The 18,788-nt window shown below is 41.9% G+C and overlaps 1 long non-coding RNA gene across 1 annotated transcript in view; it reads right to left on the bottom strand.

The window, feature by feature from the left end:
• LOC144239781 (uncharacterized) overlaps positions 1 to 18,788 on the bottom strand; it is a 34,854-nt gene that overhangs the window by 1,068 nt on the left and 14,998 nt on the right. Inside the window, exon 2 of the long non-coding RNA XR_013337480.1 lies at positions 359 to 540. This is a non-coding gene — a long non-coding RNA (uncharacterized LOC144239781). The remainder of the gene's footprint in view (positions 1 to 358; positions 541 to 18,788) is intronic.

Genomic DNA, 18,788 nt, shown 5'->3' with positions numbered 1-18,788 from the left:
CGTCGCGTGTTGTGGGCCTGGCCCGGTCCTGTCCACTGGGGCATTTGACTCATAAGCACAGAGGCTGAGGCTTTCTCCCCTCCCCCTCCCCCCAGTGTGCTCTGGGCTCTTGCACACCCGGTTCTTCATTTCAGGGGTGGAGCAGCAGCCGCCTGAGTTGGGGGGAGGGGAGTCACTTGGCCCTGAAAGGCCTCCCACTCAGCCTTCCCTTCCAAGGGGGAATGTCCCTATTCCCACCACGTCCATTTCCCTGTGGTGGTTTTCACCCAGCCTCTGGCAGGCCACCAGAGCTGGAAACAACAGTGCCAGCTTGAAGACAGACCTTGGGTTGAATTGCCCCCTTCAGTGGCTCACTTACCCTGGCTGACTTCTCGCTGAGCCTCAGTTTCCCCACTGTAGGATAGGGATGGTAGTTCTTGGCTCAGGGGCTGTGAAATTTCGTACAGAAGGTGCCCAACAGATGACGTGGTAAACAGTTCTTGCTGCCATGTCGTCATCACCGAGGTCTGGGATGCCAGGCCATGGGGCTGGTCCTTTGTCCTGTAGGAGTATGTAGGAGTTTAAATCAGCTTTTAACTAAAGTGTAATTTGCATTTAGGAAAGTGTATTCATGCTAATGTACACTCCAGATTTGCACACAGTGAACACAGATGTGTAACCAGCAACTACAAAGTTCCCTGGCTACTCTCCCCCCAGGGCTGCTTTTTGGGGCAGATCATAATGGGGTGCTGCTGTCTGCCAGCCCTGGCGGGGCTCTAGGCTGCCTCCCACCCTTAGGAGCCTGCCGGCACAACAGAGGTATCTGCATTCTCGTGTCACCTGCTGTGATACCTCGGCAGGGACAGGCTGCCATCAGATTTTCCTGAGAACGTGCTCACCTTTCAGCCATGTCTGAACAGTGGGGCTGGAAGGGCTGTGTGTTAACCATTTCGTCGGACTTCTGGTGGCCAAGCACACTGGCTCTTGTGAGTTCACCTTATTCATCCCTGAACCTGCTTTTGTAAACCCAGGTCCCTAAGGTGGGGGGCTTCTCCTATGCAGAACAAGCCAGTGCTGCAGTACCTCACTCATAGAAAAGGTCTGCGTAGGTACTGTGAGCACACTCTGTCCCGGGCCTCCTGGGAGGAGAGAGTAATAGAATCTCTCTCAATCTCTCTCTCTCTCTCTCTCTCTCTCTCTCTCTCTCTCTCTCACACACACACACACACACACACACACACACACACACACACACACTGGGATTCCTTTTCATCTCACTCTCAAGTAGGGAATTTGTTTTATCTACCCACAAGTGTTAAGGATAGCACACCATATGGGCAATTGCAGTCAAGTGTCTACTGGCTGGAGTTGTGCACCTGCGCACTCTGCACCCACCATCCTTATGAGGACGGCTGTGCGGAGCGCTCATGCGCTCTGCTCCCGCTCTTCCTCCTGGGTAACCCCAAGTCTGTCCGTACAGGCCGCTTGTGTGCATTTCTGTTCTTTACGAAATGGAAGGATACAATAGACAGCCAGAGCTAGGATAGATTTACTTACCAAACCACATTGATTTCCCACACCATGATTGAGCTGTGCGCTCATAAATGACTTTCTTTAGATTCAAAGATATATATATATATATATATATATATGTAGAATGGAAAAGAATGGAAAAAAATATTCCGTACAAAAAGTAGCTACAAGAGAACAGGACTGGCTGTACCAGTATCAGACAAAATAGACTTTAAGACAAAAATTGTTATGAGGGACAATAAAGGAAGGACAAATCATGATAAAAGGGTTAATTTGCCAAGAAGATACAACAAATATGCACCAAACAAAAGAGTCCCCGAATATACTAAGCAAAAGCTGCCAGAATGGAAGGGAGAAATAGTTCAAGAATTGGAGACTTTAATACCTCACTTTCAAGAGTAAAATAAGACTATCAGAAAGGAAGTAGAATACTTTTCCAGCCCATCAGACACGTCCAAGGTTCCAAACAGCAACAGGACAGACATTCCTATGAAGTACACATGGGATGTTCTCCATGCAGGATAAGCCATTTGTTAAGCCAGAAAACAATAAAAGATTGAAATCATACAAACTATATTGTTCCATGGTATGGAATAAAATTAGGAATAATAGTGAAATGTGGGAAATTCACAAATATGTGTAAATGAAACTGTGCTTAATGATCAAAGAAGATATCAAGAATAAGGAAGATCTCTGGGGCGCCTGGGTGGCTTAGTCAGTTAAGCGTCCGACTTTCGCTTAGGTCATGATCTCGCGGTTCGTGGGTTCGAGCCCCGCGTCCGGCTCTGTGCTGACTGCCAGCTCAGAGCCTGGAGCCTGTTTCAGAGTCTGTGTCTCCCTCTTTCTCTGACCCTCCCCTGCTCATGCTGTCTCTCTCTGTCTCCTAGAAATAAATAAAAAACAAACAAACAAAAAAAAGAATAAGGAAGATCTCAAATCAGTAATCTCTCACCTTAAGAAAATGGGGAGGAGGGAACAAACTAAGCCCAAAACAACCAGAGAAAAGGAGATGGTAAAGATTAGAGTGGAGATTATAAAATAGGCAATGGGAGAAAATGCAGAAAATCACCAAAAATCAAGTTATTTCTTTGAAAAGATCAGCAAAATGATAGACCTTTAGACCACGAAAAAGGAGACTCTACTAAAAATTAGAAATGAAAATGGGCAAATTACTTCTGATTTTACAGAAATATTAAAAGATTACAAGAAAGTACTATGAACAAATATACACCAAGGAATTAGATAACCTAAACTTAAATGTAGCAGAGAGAAGGAAGTAGTCAATAGAGTGGAGATGAATGAACTAGAAGAATCAATAGGAAAAAATCAACAAAACTAGAAGTTATTTCCTAGGAAAGGTTGACAAATAATCAAATCTTTAGCCAGACTGAAAAACAGATGACTCACAATACATCAGTGATGAGAGTGGGGATATTAATAGCAACATAACATGAATAAAAGGGATTGTAAGATATCACAATGCTAACAGATTAGACAACCTTGGTAAATTGGCAGGTCACTACAATCACATGAACTATGAAAACTGACTCCAGAGGAAATAACCTTACAGACACAGAATGAGAAATTGAATCAGTACTCAGAACTCTTCCAGCAGAAACTCTGGTTTCTGGTCCAATACATAAAGATCTTAGAAGTAATCACTTTGCCCTAACAAGTGAAAAGTTGAACAAGGTGAAAAACCAACAGCCCTTCTTGCATCTGTCAGAGAAGTGAGGTCACAGGGCACAGCCCTGTCCCCCAAATTATAGAGGCAGCCAGGTACAGAGAAGTACAATTTACCAAAGCAGTTCTAATCCGGGCAGGAAAGCAAACTGTAATTGGCAGATTGCTGGAAGCTCATAAGGGAAGCCCAGTCATAAGGGACCCTCACAGTTCTGTGAGTTTTACCTCCAGCAGCTCTACTGGGTTCTCACCATGAAGGTCAGAGAAAAGTCCTCTCAGGCTTCCTTCCAGCAGCAGAAGGATGCATTTTGAAATACCCTAGGACATTCTGCCCTTAACCATGCCGCTTCTCAAGACAAACTATTTTACTGTAGCTTGAGCGACCTGGGGGAAGGGAAATACTCAACTCCACTCTCCTCTGGCCATACTTCAGGGCCTGAACAGCCTGAACGTGTGAAAAGAAAAAAACTGTGAAGCACTTGTGGAGTTTAGATTAGGGCACACACGCTCTAATCACAGACGTAGCCAGTAGGCTTCTGGAAGGCCTCTTCTTCTCTGCACCTTACCAGAATTTTACTAATGCCCATTTTCTTTACTTCCCTTACCCCAGTACATCACAGCCTGGCTTGCAACAAAAAGTTAAGCATAATGAAATGAAAGAGGAAACAAACAAAGCAAAACAAAACACCAAACAGCAAGCATCAGACTCAGATACAGCAAAACACCAGACTCAGATATAGCAAAAGTGGTGGAAGTATCAGACCAGGAATTTAAAATCACTCTGACATTGAGGGCAGTCGTGGGAGAAGTAGACACCGTGTAGGAACAGATGGGAAGTATACACAGAGAGATGGGATGATCTAAGAATTTTTAAAATGCTGGCCATTAGAAAACACTGTGACCGTAGTAAAGCCTTGATGCACTCATTAGTAGATTGGACACGGCTGAGGAATCTCCGAGCTTGAGACTGTATCAGTAGAAACTTCCAAAAGAAGAGCAAAGAGAGAAAAAATGAGAAAAAGGAAAAGACCACCGCTGTGGGGCAACGACAGAAGCTGTGCGAGGCGCACCAGGAGGGTACCGGCGGGAAGAGAGGGGGCGCTTGAAACGACGCTTTCCCCCAAGTTGTCAAACACCAAACCACAGACCCAAGCTCAGAGCACAGTGAGCAGGACAAACACCAAAATAAAGTTGCACCTATAGACATGTGATATTTAAACTACAGAAAATCAATTATAAAGAACCTTAAAAGAAGTCAGAGGTTGGAGAGTGGGAGAGTTTTACCTGTAGTGACGGAAAGATAAGAAATATCTGACTTCAGGGCAAAGGGGAGGCTCAGTCGGTTAAGCATCCGACTTCAGCCCAGGTCATGATCTCACGGTTCATGGGTTCAAGCCCCGCGTCGGGCTCTGTGCTGACAGCCAGCTTGGAGCCTGGAGCCTGTTTCAGATTCTGTGTCCCCCTCTCTCTCTGACCCTCCCCTGCTCTTGCTCTCTCTCTCTCTCTCAGAAATAAAACATTTTTAAAAATCTAAAAAAAAAGAAAATTATATCTGACTTCTCCCATCCAAGTACTAACCAGGCCCAACTCTGCTTAGCTTCCAAGATCAGATGCGATCAGGCACATTCAGGGTGGTATGGCCGTAGTCTATATCTGCCTTCTCAAAAACCATGCAAGCAAGAAGAGAGTGGAATGAAATATTTAAACTGGTGAAGAGAGAGAGAGAGAGAGACCGACCAACCTATAATGCTGTATCCTGTGATATTATCTTTGAAAAGCAAAGAAGAGGGGCGCCTGGGTGGCTCAGTTGGTTGAACGTCCGACTTTGGCTCAGGTCATGATCTCATGGTTTGTGGATTCAAGCCCCGCGTCAGGCTCTGTGCTGACAGCTAGCTCAGAGCCTGTTTCAGATTCTGTGTCTCTCTCTCTGACCATCCCCTGCTCATGCTGTCTCTCTCAGAAATAAATAAAACATTAAAAAAAATTTTATAGAAAAGAAAAGAAGAAATAAAGACTTGCTCCAACAAAAATTGAGGGAGTTTGTTGCCAGTACGCTTTCCTTAAAATAATTGTTAAAAGTTTTTAAGAGAGTAGGAAAATTCTATAGATCAGAAACTCAGATCAACAAGAGAAAGGAAAATTGTTAGAGAAGGGATAAATAAAGGTAAAGTAAAAACCTCCTTATACTTATTGTTAATTGATCTAATAGATAGCAGTTTGTTCAAAATACTAACAGTGTTTTTGATGATTACAGCTTATGTGTAAATGAGATGAAAGACATCAATGATACAAGAAACAGGAGATAAGAATTAGGAATATTTTGTTATTATAAAGCACTTACACTAACCAAGAAGTGGTATGGTGTCATTTGAAAGTGAACTTGAATTAATTGTAAGTATATTTTGCAAACTCTTGGGGAGCCACTTAAAAAGGTTAAAAAAAAAAGGGATAACTTATACTCTGAGAAAGGTAGAAGACAGAAATTAGAATAAAGAACAAGGACAATGATCACTTTAAGAGTCAGTGGTCTAAATACACTATTTAAAAGACAGACTGTCAGAGTGGGTTAATAAACAAGACCCTACTCTATGTTGTCTGCAAGAAGCCCATTTTAAATACAAAGACACACATAAATTAAAAGTAAAGGAATGGAGAAAGATACACCATCCTAACACTAATCCAAAGAAAGTGGGTATTGCTGTATTAATTTCAGAGCATGAAAGTTATCAGGGTAAAGATGGGTCTTATATAATGATAAAGGCATCAATTCACCAAGAATAAACAGTCTTTAACATGTAGTCCTCTAACAACAGGGGGCCTGACTGTGTGAGGCAGAAGCTTGTAGAACTGCAGGGAGAACCTGAAGAATCCACTATTCCAGTTGGAGATTGGAACACCCCTCTCTCAGACCCAGCAGGCAGAAAATCAGTTAGGACATAGTTGAACTCAACGTCACCATCAGTCAACTTGCATATACTTGGCAACTGTAGACGATTTCATCCACCAGCATCAGAATATACATCCTTCTGAAACTCACATGGAACATTTACCAAGGTAGACCACATTCTGGTCTCCAGAACATGTTAACACATTTAAAAGAATAGAAATCATATTATGTGTGTTCTCGGAACACAATGAAATCTAACTAGATTCAATAATAAAAGATAGATTGAAAATCCCCCAAATACATGGGGATTTGCAATAAACTGAATGCTTATGTCCTCCAAAATTCATGTTGAAACTTAATCCTGAACATGACGGTATTGGGATGTGGGGCCTTTGAGAAGTAAGAATGTCACGAGGGTAGAATCAGTTTAGTGCTTTATAAAAGAAGGCCCAGAGAGCTCCTTTTTTGCTGACAACACAGCAAAAAAGTAGGCCCTAAGCAGACACTGAATCTTCTGGCACTTCCCAGACTTGAACTTCCCAGCCTCCAGAACTAGGAGAAATAAATTTCTATTATTATAGGACACCTAATTCTATGCCATTTTTTTTTAAATAAGGAAATCTCTCCAAGGGTACTCTCAAAAAAAATAACCAACCAAATGAAATCCCTTCATTAAAACTTGCATACTTTTATTATAGCAGCATAACTTGACTAAGACAATATTTATAAATAAACTTCTAAATAATACATAAGTCAAAGAAGGAATCTCAAATTTTAAAAATATTTTTAATGAAATGAAAATGAAAATAAAACATCAAAATTTGTGAGATTCAGTGAAATCAGTGCTTAGATGTACATTAATAGCACTGAATGCATAGATTAAAAAAAGATCTTGGGGCGCCTGGGTGGCTTAGTCGGTTAAGCGTCCGACTTTCGCTTAGGTCATGATCTCGCGGTTTGTGGGTTCGAGCCCCGCATCGGGCTCTGTGCTGACTGCCAGCTCAGAGCCTGGAGCCTGTTTCAGTCTGTGACTCCCTCTTTCTCTGACCCTCCCCTGCTCACGCTGTCTCTCTCTCTCCTAGAAATAAATAAAACATTAAACAAACAATCTAAATAATCTAAATAAATAATATGAAACCTAAATGTAAAACCTCAGGTTGTAAAATTTGTAGAAGAAAATNCGAGATCATGACCCAAGCGAAAGTCGGATGCTTAACCGACTAAGCCACCCAGGTGCCCCTTGGAAACAAATTTTTTGATACGACATTTTACAAACACTAGAAAACAAAAGCAAGCAGTACTACATAAACTAAAAAGCTCCACTACATAAGAAACAATCAACAAATGAAAAGGTGACCTATGAAATGGGAGAAAATATTTACAATCGTATATCTGATAAGAGATTAGTGTCCAAAATACATAAAGAATTCCTACAACTCCGTAGAAAAAACACAATCCAATTTAAAAAATGGTCAAAGAACCTATGTAGACATTTTTTTGAAAGAAGATTTTAAAATGGCCATCAGGTACATGAAAGGGTGCTCAGACTCACTAATCATCAAAGAAATGCAAATTAAAACCACAATGAAATTTCACCTCATGTGTTAGAATGGCTCTTATCAAAATGACAAAAGATAACAAGTGTTGGTAAGAATGTGAAGAAGGAAACTTGTCGCTGTAGGAATATAGACTGGTGCAGCCAACTGTGGAAAACAGTATGAAAGTTCCTTTAAAAAATAAAAATAGATGGGCACCTGAGTGGGTCAGTTGGTTGAGCATCTGACTTCAGCTCAGGTCCTAATCTTGTGATTTATGAAATTGAGCCTAAGTGCACTGTCAGTGCAGAGCCTGTTTGAGATTCTCTCTCCCTCTCTCCCTGCCCCTCTCTCACTCACATGCACTCTCTCAAAATAAATTAAAAAAACAAAAAGAAAATTATGTACCAACAAGTTGGACAACCTAAAAGAAATGGATACATTCTTAGAAGCATATAGTCTTCCAAAAAACTGAATCAGGAAGAAATACAAAATATGAACAGACCAGTTGCTAGTAATGAAGTAGAACCAGTAATCAAAAAACTCCCAACAAACAAAAGTCCAGGACCAGCTGGATTCACAGGTGAATTCTACCAAACATTTAAAAGAAGTTAGTTCTCCTCAAACTATTCCAAAAATAGAAGAGGAAGGAATGCCTCCAAATACATTCTACAAGGCCAGCATTATCCTGATACCAAGACCAGTCAAAGACACTACACAAAAAGAAAACTACAGGCTAATATCCCTGATAAATATAGATGCAAAACTTCTCAACAGAATGTTCACAAATTGCATTCAACATTACATTAAAAGGATCATATACCATGATCAAGTGGGATTTATTCTGAGGATGCAAGGATGGTTCAATATTCACAAATCAACATGATACATAAATAAGTTAACAAAACAAAGAATAAAAATCATGATCATCTCAATAGTTGCAGAAGAAGCATTTGACAAAATCCAACATCCATTCATGATAAAAAAAACAAAACCAAAAACTCAACAAATGGGTTTAGAATATACCTCAAGATAATAAAGACCATATATGAAAAACCCATAGCTAACATCATAATGGTGAAAAGATAAAAGCTTTTCTAAAGTCGGGGACGAGACAAGGATGTCCACCCTCACCACTTTTTTTCCCCACATAGTACTGGAAGTCCTAGCCACAGCAATCAGAAAATACAAAGAAATAAAAGACATCCAAACTTGTAAAAAATAAGTAAAAATGTTTCTATTTGCAGATGACATGATAGTATATGTAGAAAACCCTACGGTTCCTCGATGGCTCAGTCATTAGAGCTTATGACTCTTGATCCCAGGATCATGAGTTCAAGCCCAATGTTGGGCATGGAGCCTAGTTAACGGAAGAACAAACAAAAAACTCTACAGACTCCACTAAAAAACTATTAGAAGTAACAAACTATAGAAACGATCCCTTAAAAGCTATTAAAAGTAATAAAGGAATTTGTAAGGTTGCAAGTTACAAAATTAATATACAGAAATTGGTTGTAATTTTATACACTAATAACAAAGCAGCAGAAAGAGAAATTAAGACAATGCATTTACAGTTCCACTAAAAAGAATCAAATACCCATGGGTAAACTTAACCAAGGAGGTGAAAAACCTGTACTCTGAAAATTATAAAATATTTATGAAAACAATTGAAGATGACACAAACATATGGAGAGAGAATCTGTGTGGATGGATTGAAAGAATTAATATTATAAAAATGTCCATATTACCCAAAGTAGTCTACAGATTCAATGCAGTCCCTACCAAAAGACCAACAGCATTCGTCAGAGAACTAGAACAAATAATCCTAAAATGTGTATGAAGCCACCGAAGATACTGAATACCCAAAACAATCTTGAGACAGAAGAACAAAGCTGGAGGCATCACAATCCCAGACTTTGACACATAATACAAATCCATAGTAATCAAAGCAGTGTTGTACTGGCACAAAAATGGCTGACAGACCAATGGAACAAGATAGGGACACCAGAAATAAACCCATGATTAGATGGTCAATTGCTCTATAACAAAGGATTCAAGAGTATACAATGGGGAAAAGACATTCTTTTCAACAAACGGTGTTGGGAAGACTGGTCAGCTACATGCAACAGAATGAAACTGGACCACTTTTGTACACCATACACCAAAAGAAGCTCAAAATGGATTAAGACCTAAATGTCAAACCTGAAACATAAAACTACATGAAAACGCAGGCAGTAATTTCTCGTACATTGGCTTTAACAGCATTCCTCTAGCTATGTCTCTTCAGGCAAGGGAAACAAAAGTAAAAGTGAATGATTGAGACTACACATAAATAAAAAGCTTTTGCGCAGCAAAGAAAACCATCAACCAAAGAAAATGGCAACTTACTGAGTAAGAGAAGGTATTTGCAAATTATGTAACCAATAAGAGGTTAATATCTGATATATATAAAGAACTTATACAACTTTACCCCCCAAAAACCAAGTAATCCTGTTAAAAATGGGCAGAGGACCAGAAGAGACATGTTTCCAAAGAATACATGCAGATGGCTAACAGACAAACAGACACATAGAAAGATGTTCAGCATCACTAATCATCAGGGAGATACAAGTCAAAACCACAATGAGATGTCACCTCAGACCTGTCAGAATGGCTAGAAGCAAAAATACAAGAAATAATATGTGTTGGTGAGGATGTGGAGAAAAAGCATCCCTTGTGCACTGTTGGTGGGAATGTAAATTGGTGCAGCCACTATGGAAAACAGCATGGAGATTCCTCAAAAAATTAAAGAGAAATACCATAGGATCCAGTAATTCCTCTACTGGGTATTTACCCAAAGAAAACAAAAACACTAAATCCAAAAGATAAATGCACCACTCTGTTTACTGCACCATTATTTGCAATAGCCAAGTTATGGAAGCAGCCCAAGTGTCCATCCATAGATGAATGGATAAAAAAAGGTGTTGTATAGGGGCGCCTGGCTGGCCCAGTCAGAGGAGCATGCAACTCTTGGCCTCAGGGTTGTGAGTTCAAGTCCCACATTCATCATAAAGCCTACTTAAAAAAAAAAAAAAAGGTATAGTATATGTATATACAATGGAATATCACTTAGCCACGAAAAACAAGATCTTGCCATTTGTGACAACATGGATGGACCTAGTCCTAGAGGGTATGATGTTAATAAGGGAGATAAGTCGAATACCATATGATTTCACTTATGTGAAAGAATCTAAATCTTATGTGAGGAATCTAAAAAACAAGTTAACAAAAACAGACCTATAAATACAGAGAACAAACAGATAGTTGCCAGAGGGGAAAGGGGATGGGAGGTTGGGTGAAATGGGTGGAAGGAAGTGGGAAATACAGGCTTCTAGTTATGAAATTAATAAGTCATGGGGATGAAAGGCATAACATAGGGGAAATAGTCAATGCAATTGTAATAGTGATATATGGTGATGGATGGTAGCTGCACTTGTGGTGAGCATGGCATAACATAATAGAGTTGTTTTTTTAATTTTTTTAATGTTTTATTTATTTTTGAGAGAGAGAGAGAGAGACAGCATGAGCAAGGGAGGGTCAGAGAGAGGGAGACACAGAATCTGAAGCAGCTCCAGGCTTTGAGCTGTCAGCACAGAGCCCGATGTGGGGCTCAAACCCATGAACCGTGAGATCATGACCTGAGCCAAAGTTGGACGCTTAGCTGACTGAGCCACCCAGGCACCCCATAATAGAGTTGTTGAATTCCAGTGTTGTACACGAACTAATGTGACATTGGGTCAACTATACTCCAAAAAGCAAAAAGAAAAAAAAAAAGAAAAAACAAATGGCCCAATTAAAAAATGGGTATAGTATATGAACAGACACTTCACACACACACACACACACACACACACACATATATATATATATACACACACACACAAATGGCTATTAAGCAGTGGAAAGATGCTCTACACCATACGTCCTTAGGGAATTGCAAATTTAAGACAACAATAAGATACCACTATACACACCACTGGATTTGGATGGCCAAAATCTAGAACACTGACAACACCAGATGCTGGTGAGGGTGTGGAGTCGCAGGAACCCTCAATCTGGTTGGAATGCAGAATGATGCGGCCACTTTGGAAGAATTTGGCAGTTTCTTAGAAATCTAAACACTCTTACCATAAGATCCAGCAATCATGCTCCTTGGTATTTACCTAAATGAGTTGAAAATACGTCCACACAGAAACCCGAACATGGATGTTTATAGCATCCAAGATACGCTCAGCAGATGAAGGGATACACGAAGACAATGGAATAGTGTTCAACGCTAAAGTGAAATGCGGCACTGATAAACCTGGGGTTGGGGATAGAGATTATGAGTGGGGTAGGGTTAGTGGGGCCCACAGGGGCCAGGCAGCATTTGTAATGCTCCACTTCTCAAATATGAAACGGATCTGGAACAAATATGGCCAGATGATAAGATCTGGTAGCACTGGACATAGGATGAGAAAGAGAAAAGACTACAGGCAATTTCCAGGAAGGATAGAAATGTTCTGCTCTCCACCCTCCTATTTGCCTCAGTTTCAGTGAATACTGCTGTTGGGAGTTTTCCCTCCCTGCCCAGGGGTGAGTGCTCTTACCCGGAGGACCAGGGCCTGTGTTGGGAAGAAGTGTCCCCCACTGCAGGCACCACGTGGTTGAGGCAGGACTGGCTCCAGACAGACAGGAGCTGGCTGTCTGGGATGGACGGTGGTGGGTGTACCAAGGGTAAGACCTCCCTAGGTCGGGGTGGGCCATCTCACCAGCCTGTTTAGTCTTAGTGCCAAAGGTGCATGTGGGTGTCGCCTCATCACACTAAGATCTGGGGTTGGAGGCAAGGATTTAGTTTGTACTGATCCACATTTCTCATGGATAGTCCCCCAAACCGGCATGTGTTTATACCACTGCCTGACTGAGCAAACTAAGGTCCCTTCTGCTTCCATGAAAGAGGGCCTGTGGCCCCGATCCAGTGCTCCTCCCTTGCTCAGGTGACACCAGGCTGCACAGGGTCACAGATACGTACTTCAGCATGAGGTATCATCACCCAGATACCATAAGACAGAAAGGAAAGCTGTTCCTGAGTACATCTCCTCTCCAGACTGTCTGGCTGAAGAATTCTGAATGGCTTGATGGGCTTGGGGCCTTGACCTCCCTGCCCCAGGTGGGTATGTGAGAAGCTCTGCATTTAGGGGCTCCCCCTCCACCCTGTTCTTACCACGTCAGTAGCAAGACTTTCTTCTCTGCCCATGACCCCATCCCTTCTTCATTGTACACCCACTGGAGGGTAGCTTCAAGTGAATGCACGGCCTCTGTGGTGCCCGCCATTCACAGCTCCCAGCAAGTGCCCAGTAAGTGCCTGTCCAATGAATGGAGCCAAAGTCCAGGTTTGGCCATGGGCATGCATGTATACGCCCATGCATTGCCACACCAAGTGTACACAGTGTTTCCAGGGGCGATCCCACCACAGGCTGTCAGTGATGAGGAGTTATTAGCAAGAAGAGTGAACAAGCCATGCTTGGGGGATGAGTAGCCTGCAGGCTGGGGTTGGGATATTGGTGCATTTACCTGCCTTAATGGGAGCAGAGGAGGAAAGAGCTGTGTGCATCCAGCTGGGCACCCTGGTCTTCATGTTCTCACCAGCACATGCAGCAGGTGGGTGGCTCTGTGGCCCAGAGAAGGGTCAGGAAACATTGCAGCCTGTCCAGGATTTAGGCAATTGGAACTGGCCTTCATCTGAGCCACAGGGAGCCTTGGGCCAAGCCAGAAAGGTATTCCATGCAAATGGTAACCAAAAGAAAGGAGTGACTATTCTAATCCCAAACAAAATAGTCTTTAAATGCAAAAAAATTAGGGGCGCCTGGGTGGCTTAGTCGGTTAAGCGTCCGACTTTCGCTTAGGTCATGATCTCGCGGTTCGTGGGTTCGAGCCCCGCGTCGGGCTCTGTGCTGACTGCCAGCTCGGAGCCTGGAGCCTGTTTCAGAGTCTGTGACTCCCTCTCTCTCTGACCCTCCCCTGCTCACGCTGTCTCTCTCTCTTTCTCTCCTGGAAATAAAAAAACATTAAAAAAATGCAAAAAAATTAGAAGAGACAAGGAAGGATGTAATAGTTAACAAAAAGTTCAATATAGCATGAAGATAGAGCTATTATAAGCATTTATGCACTGAATAACAGATCATCAAAATATATAAAGCAAAAGCAGACTTAAATGCAGAGAACAAACTGGTGGTTACCAAAGAGGACGTGGGCGGAGGGATGGGTAAAATAGATAAAGGGGGTTAAGAATACACTTATGATAATGAACACTGAAAAAATGTATAGAATTGTCAAACTATTATATTCCTGAAACCAGCATAACACTGTGTGTTAATTACACTTCAATAAGAAATAAGTAAAATTCAAATATATATATATATATTAAAAACAGAAAAGAAAAAAGCAAGTGTTGAGGATGTAAAATGGTACAGCCACTGTGAAAAACAGTGATGATTTTTCAACAAAACTAGAATTACAATATGACCCAGCAATTTCAGCTCTCAAGATATTGAACATGCCTATCCATAGCATCATTATGCACAATAGGTAAAACCTAGAAGCAACCCAAACGTCCACTAGTGCATATCTTCTGGCCTCCAAAGCTTCTGATAAAAAATCCCTTGCATGTGACCAATAATGTCTCCCTTGCTGTTTTAAGATTGTCTTTTGAAAGTTTGATTATAATATATCGTGGTGTGGGTCTCTTTGAATTCATCTTAGTTGGAGCTAGTTGAGCTTCTTGGAGTTAGCTGAGCTTCCTGGGTGTTTATACTCATATTGTTCATCAAACTTGGGAAATTTTCAGCCATTATGTCTTCAAATATTCTCTCTACCTCATTCAATCTCCTCTCCTTATGGGACTCCCACATGCATATGTAGGTCCAATTGATGCTGTTCCACAGGTCCCTTAGGCTCTGCTCACCTTTCGTGACTCTTTTTCTTCTGTCCTTCAGCCTCAATGATTTCCATTTTCCTATCTTCAGGCCCTCAGATACTTTTTTATTTTCTCTTCCTGCTTTCAAAATTGTCTTTGTCTTTAAAATTATTCAGCCATTATATCTTTAAATAAGGTTTCTACACATTTCTCTCTTTCACCTTCTGAGGTTCTCATAATGCATACAGTTGACCCTTGAACATGGGGGATAGGGCTGCTGACCCCCCCTACACAGTTAAAAATTCACGTATAACTTCTGACCCCTCAAAAACTTAACTAAGAGTTGGCCAGAAGCCTTACCAATAATATAATCAGTCAATTAACACATATTTCATACATTATATGTATTATATACCATATTACAGTAAAGTATGTTAGAGGAAAAAATGTTAAGAATATCATAAGGAAGAGAAAATACTTTTACAGCACTCTATTGAGAAAAAAAAAACCCCGCGTATAAGTGGGCCCAAGCAATTGAAACCCGTGTTATTCAAAGGTCAGTGATATAGGGTTTCACTTGATTGTGTTCCGTAGTTCATGTAGGATGTCTTCATTCTTTTTAGTTCTTTCGTCCACCTCCTCTGGATAATTTCAGATAACTTTTCTTCCAAGTTTACTTTCTTCTGCTTGATCTAGTCTGATATTGATGTTCTCTATTGAACTTTTCATTATTTTCTTCAGCTCTAGAGTTTTTATTTGGTTCTTTTTAATGAGTTCTGTCTCTCTTTTGAACCTCTTCTCATTTTGTTCATGTCTTGTCTTCCTGATGTGATGTTGTCTCTTTGTGCTCTCTTGTAACTCACTGAGATTCCTTACAACAATATTCTGAATTCACCATCAGTTAGTTTACAGATCTCCATTTATTTTGAGGCTGATTACTAGAACATTATATATTCCTTCGGTGGTATTGTGTTTCCTTGAATTTTCATGTTCTGTGAAGCCTTGCCGTGCATTTTGCATGTAAAGAAGCAGTCATGTGCTCCCATCTTTACTGACAGGCTTCACTAGAGAAGTACCTTTCCCTGGCTGCCGGTAGGGATTCTGAGGCTTTCCAGCCTTTTCTATGAAAGGGTCCACTCAGTGCTTCTTGTTTTCCCTTGGAGGGAATGGCTTCGCATCGCATGCCTTCTCTCTGTCCTGCAAAGTTGGGCTGGCCTTATGAACATGTGTACTGGCCATCTGCACGAGAGCACCCAGGGCACTGTCCACAGGAGGTGGAGTGGGTGAGGCCCGTGGAGAGTTTTGGGTGCCTGTGAGCGGTCGGGGGGATCCACAGATGAAGTGTCTCCAGTGGCTCATGGGCATCCTGCGGAGTCTCCAAAGCAGTTACTAGGATCTGTGACACTTTAATGAGCTCCGAACGCTGGTTGCTATGTTCCAAGCCTCTCCCAGTCCCTCAGTTGTGCATATCACAGTTTTGTGGGTGGGGTGAGAAAAAAGGTGGTCTCTTGGGCAGGGACCGGCAGGTGGGGAAACCAGCCGCCAACCCATTTGCTCTCACTTTCCTCTGTGGGGAGAAATTGTAGGTCAGGGGACTCTCTCTTGGCCCTCAGCTGTGCAGATAGAGAGGGGATGACGTAGGTAGAATGAATGTTCTTCTTGCCCTCTTTAGTGCATCTATTCTCAGAGCGTTTGTTTTCTTTTAACACTTTGAATATATCAGCCACTGCTTTCTGTCCTCCAAAAGTTCTGACGGGAAGTCTGCTGATGATCTCGGTGAGGACCCCTTGTGTGTGTGATGAGTCACTTCTCCCTTGCTGCTTTCCAAACTACTCTGTCTTTCCAGTTTGATTGTAATGTGTCTCAGCGTGGATCCCTAAGTCCATCATATTTGGAGTTTATATGCATGGTTTTCATTAAATGTGCGAAGTTTTTGGCCATGGTTTCCTCAAACATTTTCTCTGCCCCTTTTTCTCCTCCTCCTGGGACCTCCATCCCTAGTGTGCATGTTGGTCTATTTGATGGTGTCCCCCAGTCCCCTTGGGCTCTGTTCACTTTTCTTCTGTCTTTTCTTTCTCTTTCTCAGTTTCAATCATTTCAGTTTCTTGTATTCTTTTTTTCAATATTAATTTTTAAGACTTTTAAAATTTTATCTTAGAGAGAGAGAGACAGAGAGAGAGCATGAGCAGAGGAGAGGGGCAGAGAGAGAGAATCTTAAGTAGTCTCCACAGTCAGTGTGGCTCCACACTCAATCCCTTGACCTTGGGATCATGAACTGAGCTGAAATCAAGAGTCGGATGCTCTATGGATTGAGCAGCCCAGGGACTCCTTACCTGTACTGTTTTCAAGTTCACCAATACTTGCTTCTGCCTACTCACAGTTGCCTTTGAATCTCTCTACTTGAATTTCCCATTTCATTTTTTGCTCCAGAATTTCTTTTGGGTTTCTCCTTAACTTTATTCTTAAACTCCTGAAATTTGCATCTTTCTCACATCCAGAGTGCATCCACTCTCTTCCTAACATCCCCAAAGTCTTCATTCACTTCTGAATCAGTTCTGAGTTCCACGCCTTATCTAAACATCATCTAAATCTAGTGTCACGATTCCACCCGAGGCAGTATTCACCTCCCACTGTGATCCTGTGAAATCCAACAAGTTATCTTCTTCCAAACTACAGCGGTGGGACAGGCATAGGAAGGCGTTCTCCCAAAAGGAGAAATCAGAAGAAGAAAAGGGTTATGGGTCCCAAGTAAGTCACATAAGTCCCAAGTAAGGGGGGAAAATCCTATTAGGTTTTAAGGCTTGAGAAGAATTCCTTTTGGCTTGATGCCCATCCTTCAGGCCCACTGTGGTGGTGGCTTTACATTCTGAGCTCACCAGGGTGCCAGTACCACTCCCTGGTCTGTTGAAACCAACCAGGTGGCCTTGCTCTTTGAATTGAGTTGCTGGATGGTAATAGTTCTTCATATATTTTGAGTATTAAATTTTCCCAGATACATGGTTTTCAAATACATCCCCATATTTTGTAGATTGCCTGTTTGCTTTAGTGATAGTGACCTTTTGTGCACAAAGGTTATTTTGATGGAGTCCAATTTATTTTTTCTTTTATTGCTTATCTTCTGGTATCATACCTAAGAAACCATTGCTTTATCCAAAGTCATGAGGATTTAAATCTATCTTTCTAGGGGCACCTGGCTGGCTCAGTCGGTTAAGTGTCTGACTTCGGCTCAGGTCATGATCTCACAGGTCTGGATTTGAACCCTGCGTCAGGCTCTGTGCTGATAGCCCAGAGCCTGGAGGCTGCTTCAGACTCTGTGTCTCCCTCTCTCTCTGACCCTCCCCTGCTCAAGCTGCCTCTCTCTCTCTCTCTCTCTCAGAAATAAGTAAAACATTTAAAAAATGTTTAAATATTTTTTAAAAAATCTATCTTTCTAAGGAGTTTTATGTTTTAGCTTTTAAGCTTAGGTGTTTCATCCACTTTTGACTTTTGTCTGTGGTGTGAGGTAGGGATGCAATCTCATTCTAGCATGTTGATGTCCAATTATTCCACAGTTATTCCAGGATCATTGTTGAAGACACTGCTCTTTTTTTTTTTATTTTTTTAATGTTTTATTTATTTCTGAGAGAGAGATAGAGACAGCATGAGCAGGGGAGGGTCAGAGAGAGAGGGAGGCACAGAATCTGAAAGAGGCTCAGGCTCTAAGCTGTCAGCACAGAGCCCGATGCGGGGCTCGAATCCATGAACCGTGAGATCATGACCTGAGCTGAAATCGGACGCTTAACCAACTGAGCCACCCAGACGCCCCTGCTCTTTGCCATTTGAATGGTCTTGGCACTCTTGTTGAAAATCAGTTGGATGGAGCTACTGGGTGGCTCAGTTGGCTAAGTGTCTAACTTCAGCTCAGGTTGTAATCTCATGGTTTGTGAGTTTGAGCCCTGTATCAGGCTCTGTGCTGACAGCACAAAGGTAGCTCTGGATCCTCTTCCTGACCCCGTCCCCAACCGCCCTTGCTCCTTTCCTGCTCGCTCTCTCTAAAAAATAAATAAACGGGGCGCCTGGGTGGCTTAGTCGGTTAAGCGTCCGACTTTCGCTTAGGTCATGATCTCACGGTTCGTGGGTTTGAGCCCCGCGTCAGGCTCTGTGCTGACTGCCAGCTCGGAGCCTGGAGCCTATTTCAGAGTCTGTCACTCCCTCTCTCTCTGACCCTCCCCTGCTCACGCTGTCTCTCTCTCTCTCT

Source organism: Crocuta crocuta, unplaced genomic scaffold (assembly GCF_008692635.1).
Source record: "Crocuta crocuta isolate KB4526 unplaced genomic scaffold, BGI_CrCroc_1.0 scaffold866, whole genome shotgun sequence".
NCBI classification, from domain to species: Eukaryota; Metazoa; Chordata; class Mammalia; order Carnivora; family Hyaenidae; genus Crocuta; species Crocuta crocuta.
The sequence above is the reverse complement of the archived record's forward strand: the minus strand, read 5'-3'. Positions and strand labels throughout refer to the sequence as shown.